Genomic DNA, 6,000 nt, shown 5'->3' with positions numbered 1-6,000 from the left:
TAGGTCTTGAGTAACGTTAACAGGATCATCAAAGTATTGTTATTCATACTGGGCCAATGTGGTTTATTCCATTTGAGTTAATATAAGCAAAGGATTCTTTGCATTCTTAGCTAAAGACTTTTCACAACCTGCCTTATATTTCACAATCTGTAATTACATCTCATCCCCTTTTCTAAAGAATTCTTCATATGTCAATATAGATGCAAAAATATTTATTAGGCCTTCAGTAACCTAAAGAATACCAGGAGTGGGCACCCTCCGGCCTGGCTCGAGGTCGTCTTCAAAAAATATATAATAAACGACCCGCCAAGGAATATATATATCATGAAATTATGTGTATTGTAATTTTTATTATATTTGCTGTTATTATATATTTTTTTAACATTTTGATTGAGCAATGTCTAATGAATCATTTGAATCTGTGGCATATATCACAACTCGAGTAAGCACCACTGTTGCCAAACGATAAGCAGGCAGACGTGGTTCCTGGACTCTCAGCTCTGGAGAATGTGATTGCAATGCGGGTGAATCGTGCGTTTCAATGGCAAATGTCAGTGAATAATTGATGGATAAAAGTAAATAATTTTGAAGAGGATTTATTTTTATTTATATTTATGAAAGTATTTATTGAACCTATCAACAATGCATAATTGAAAATCTAAGGTTATTAAAGTTTTTATAAAATCTTTGAAATTATATTAATTTGATTTAATTTTTTTATAATTGTATGTTGTAATCATATTTTTGTAATTTTATCTTGAATATGTATTTTGTTTTTCTTATTAATAAAATTAATTCTACGTATGAGTATGTATAAATATTACAATAAATAACAGACATCAGTTTACAACAATTTTTTCATTGTACACCATGTTAATAATCCTAAAAATCATGGAAAGCTAAAAAAAAATTGACCTGTGTGCACTGCACAGACATTTTATTTGGCCCACCATTTAAAAAAGGTGGACCAAATAAAATGTCTTGCACTGACTCTATAGGAACATGCAACAGCCTGGAAATTCAAGCCTTGCTGTGGGTGATCACGGAACAAGTGAAAACATGGGCTTTGTTAGGGCACCCAAGAGTGTAAGAACAGATGCACGTATATGTGCACCTTTTACTGCTCTTAGTAATCTATTAGTCTACATGATTAGGGCAATTAAATCTATTTATTAAATATAATTTAATATGCTAATTAATATAGACAATAAAATATTTTCGACAAAAGGCCTCATGCTACAAGGTAGAATGACTAACATATAGGTTAATGCAAAAGCATCATTTTAACGTAGCCATCTACCATCTGACAGAAATTTTTTTGCATCTTATCTATTCCAGTCCTATTTCTACAAAAGATTCCCTCTGTCAGGTATAGGCCATGATGAAAAAAATATTTTAATCCCCGAGCAGTGGACAATCTCCTCAGACTGAACCAAACCTAGTAAGCATGTACAACTGGAGATACGAGGTTTGGCATTCTGCTAAAAGGTAAGGTCAAATAAGGTTTCTTTATCCTAACATTGTAAGTTGCTCACCAGTAGTTTAGTTCCAAATGAAAGTTTCATTTAGGTGTGTAAATGCATTCTTAAGTACTGAATGCCGTAATTTCTTCAGACAGTTGTTTACAAATCACAAATGTAGGAAAGTCACAACAGTGAGCAGACTATTCATAGATAAATTTACTGTGGTCATCTCTAGGTAGTGCCACAAATAGTAATGAGATGGAAAGTGCTTTTCAAGAAGTGGTCCCAAGTGAAAATCCTGACACTACACTGTTAATGGACTACACCTTGTGTGATGAAACACCTATAGTTGAATTTGAAGATAAATAATATTTGAAGAATTTTACTGGGTATGATTTTAACGAATTACTAAGCCCCACATGCTCCTGATTATCGAAATTTTTACCCAAAATTTTATCCCTACCAGTTTAGGCACACAATTTTGTTTAGTTGAGCTGGAAAATTGGTTTATAGAGATTTAAATTATTATTGTAGAAATAGTAAACATTTAATTTTTTCTTTCCACTTTTAAGAGGAACCGATAATTTTTATTGAAATCGATACCTTCTGATTCTCTTAAAGTTAATGCTTCATATGGTACTTTCTTCTTCCTCCATACTAGCAATTACTATTGTTTGGAGGGTTTTAATTTTTCTCTTCCCCACCCCATTAACAGGTATGATGACTGAAAACAACACCGAGGTTGAGGAGCACATCCATTCAAACCTGTTCCAAGAAATAAATGATGCTTTGAACTTGAAAAACAAACAAATTTAATTTAAGTGGATGTTGCATCTGAAGCCTTGAAAAAACAAAAATGTTCAAAAGGCCAGATCAATCTTCGTTTTGGAAGGGGGGGGATGAAGCATACTTGGGAAGATGTGTAGTTAACAAAGAGGAAGAATCTGTTCCTAAGCCTGTTCGGCAACTGGGACTGGATAGTAACTGTTTCACCAAAGTCAATAAATGCCATGAATTTACACATCGAGAGAATCAACATATTTTTCGCTGTTTCTGGAAAGATATGGATTAGGGTTAAAGGAAAATTTACATGTCCTCCATGATTGAAGCAGTTCCAGTTACCAGGAGGAATAACTCATTTGACTACGATTCCAGGACAAATCCTACTTTAAGGTACAACCTGACAGATGTGTCTGTAAGTCAATGTTCTTAATACATTGAGTATCAGTGAGTGGGCTAGTCTAAAACTGCTGACACTGGTACCCATACATCTAAAGAAAATAAAATAGTTTCTAAGCCTTTAAAGTAAAAGGATAGTTCACATTTCCTGAGAGATTTTCTTGGGAAACTACCAAAAATACCTTCGGACTATTGTAGATCGCTTAGCAGTAAAGCTTATTCAGAAGCCATATTTTCCAGCAAAGCAATTGTACACAATTTTTACTGCAACCATTGCATCAAGAAAAACACCCAGAGAAACCGCTCACTTTGAGAAACTTCAAGATGGTATTCAGAACCATGAATCCAGCCCAAGAAAGATCAGTGTTATGTTTGAGTAATACACACAGGCAATCTACCAGGATTGAATTCTTCACCAAGAGAGAGGAAATGGCCAGGCGGACTATGCTTGAAGATACCAATCGTGCCAAAGAAAACTGACATATCATCATAGCCATAATGGATTTGCAAGGGGTATTACTTAAGCCCCTACCTACAAGCATTTGCCCTCTACTACAAAACATAGCTAATTGTTCATAAGTTTACAATTTACAATAATATTACTAAACATACGGACTGCTGTTTGGCACGAAGCAGAGGGGGCAATTACAGCTAACGAATTCACTTCGTGCACATTAAAGAATGTTGAGTCTTGAAGAAGTAGATCAAATAATTTTATGGAGTAATGAGGGTGCACCCATCAAAACAGGAATGTAACATCAAGCAATGATCTCTTCAATGTGCTGTGATTAAAAAAATTGACAATATTTCAGAAATTCTTAAAAAAGGACACCCACAAAGAGATGATCTGCGACAGTTCAGTGTCACTGAACAGAAAATGAGGAATAAGAACAATAATAAATGTGCCTGCTGATTACGTGAATGTCATAAAAGCCAGGAAGGTTCCACTATTCTATGAAGTGCATTATTTGGATCACATTTTCAAAAATTATGCCTGCTTAAAAATCTATTCTTCCAATTTGTCCTGGAATGAAAGCTGGAGATCTCATTGCAATTGACATAAGGGCATTAGAGTACAGCCCAGATGGAACCATCAGTTACAAATTGCTCCTCAGAAACGACTGGAATTGTTACCTAGACATTGAGGATCAGTACATGCCCGGAAACCTACAGGTTTGTATAAGGAAAGGCTCAAAGTCACCAAAGAAAACTTCAACACCTCCAAGATTTGAAATGAGTAATTCCACATAATTATCATTCCTTTTATGACCAATTGTCTTATGAAGACAAAAAGAAAAAAAGTGATGAATAAACTATAATATTTTAGAGATTTTAGTTAGGTAATTTGTCATACTTGTTCGCTTGCACAATTAAGATTACATTTTTAGGTTTATTTAATGAACCAAAACTTAAAACAGTTTTTTGGCACTCCTTTTCTGACAAAAGGGAAATTTTTATAAATTTCCCTTTTGTCATGTCACTTACGGCGAGGTTTGGAAGTGTCACTAACAATATGCATATTCAAACTTATACTGGTATACATTTAGACAGCGAAATATCTTAGATGAAAATTACTTATATACTGAACTCCACCTTCCCCCCCACCCCTTCTCATTTATATGTAAGAGAATCCAAAACACAGATGACTATGCTATACGAAGCAAGGACTAATGTGATTTGTTGCAGAGATCAAGATTACACTGTATGAATACTATGGTCATTAGAAATAAACATTGCAGGATAAAAGGTCTTATTTCATAATTTGTCAAATTGCTTATTACCACATCATAAATCTTTCAGTATAGTAATGAAATTAACTATGCTGATAAATGTGCAAGAATAAACAGCACACTAGTGAAATAATTTATCAATTGCTATGGGGAGCAAAATGGATCAGAATCTGCTATATACATATACAGTGGTGTGCAAAATTTAAGGACCAGTCAGGTTTTCACCTGTAAGTTCTCATAGGAGTGGCCTGGATATGGGAAAAGCATACAAAAGGAACCTCGTGAGGTACAGAAATGATGAAGGAAACAACACTGACACAACGGAAACAAAATGGTACAGAGGGACTTTATTCAAAAATGGCAACATAGCACTGGCTTCCATGATACAGATGCATCACTGCCAAAGATGGAACAAAGGGAAGAGGTGGTCCTCAGTAGGAGATATGGCCACCCCTAATGTCAATGCAGGCTTAACACCGCCTGTCCATACTTAGAACAACATTGTTGATAAGTTCTTGCGGTAACATCTGCCATTCCTCTGTCAGCACCATCTTCAGCTGGTGAATATTTTCTGGTGGGTGTGGACCCGCCGCTTGGCGTCTCCCTAAAGAGTCCCAATTCATACGAACAATGTCCTCACATTCCAAAAGCATCTCACAGCTGCAGTGTAATGGGGTGTGCCGTTTTCATCCATAAACACGAACTCTGGGCCAATGGCACCTCGGAACAGATGCACATGGGGAAGGATTACACCAGTAGAGTAGCGTGAACCATTTACAGTACTACCTTCTAGTATCTGAAGTTGTGTACGTCCATACAAGATAACGCATCCCCAGACGAGAACACCTCGACTTCCATATCGATCCCTTTCAGTGATGTTTACGGGGTGATACCATGTGCCAACTTCTTGCCAGGTTAGCTGCTGACTGTATCTACTTTATCTGTAAGTAAAGATTTTGTGGTTGTAACCTTTTAGAAATAGTGGTGGTCCTTAAGTTTTGCACTCCAGTGTATAAGTATACAAAACCCATAATGTCCAAATATAAATGTGTGTATACTTCTTGATTGGAAAGTGTCATAGAAAAGGAAACTGCTTTTTTCAATTAAGCACAATTGTTTTATCTGTAAATTGCAAACACCTTGGCAGCAATATAATTTATACAGTGCTACATTGTGGAACTGCAGAAAAGGGTGAGAGGTGGGGGGTAAAGAGCCTATTGCATTCTGTAAAGAGAATGCTTGTTACTCAATATTCAAACATTATGAATGATGGCAATGCATATAATAAATAACAATTCGAAAGTTTAAGTACCCACTTTATTCAAATTATTTCAATTGGGGCAGTGAAAATCACGTGAACAGAGGACAAATCAAGTTACGTGAAAGCTGCTGCAGTGGTTACAATGGAATAATTACTACCAAAACCTACTTTAAAAATGTAATAAAATAAATATGAGTTATTAATAAAACTATTTTTAAAAAAAGTTGGGAGCCAAATATAGTGTACGTGTTATAGGAACATTTTTTTTTTTTTTTTTTAAATCTTTCCAGTTACCAGGAAATGGGCACAAATTTTTCAGGGAGAATTTATTTATATGCCAAAAGTAAACATTTCAAAATGAATTTAT

The sequence above is a fragment of the Mastigoproctus giganteus genome, chromosome 3 (genome assembly GCF_048544385.1).
Source record: "Mastigoproctus giganteus isolate SK-2022 chromosome 3, ASM4854438v1, whole genome shotgun sequence".
In the NCBI taxonomy this organism is placed as follows: Eukaryota; Metazoa; Arthropoda; class Arachnida; order Uropygi; family Thelyphonidae; genus Mastigoproctus; species Mastigoproctus giganteus.
This window is presented reverse-complemented; position numbering follows the sequence as displayed.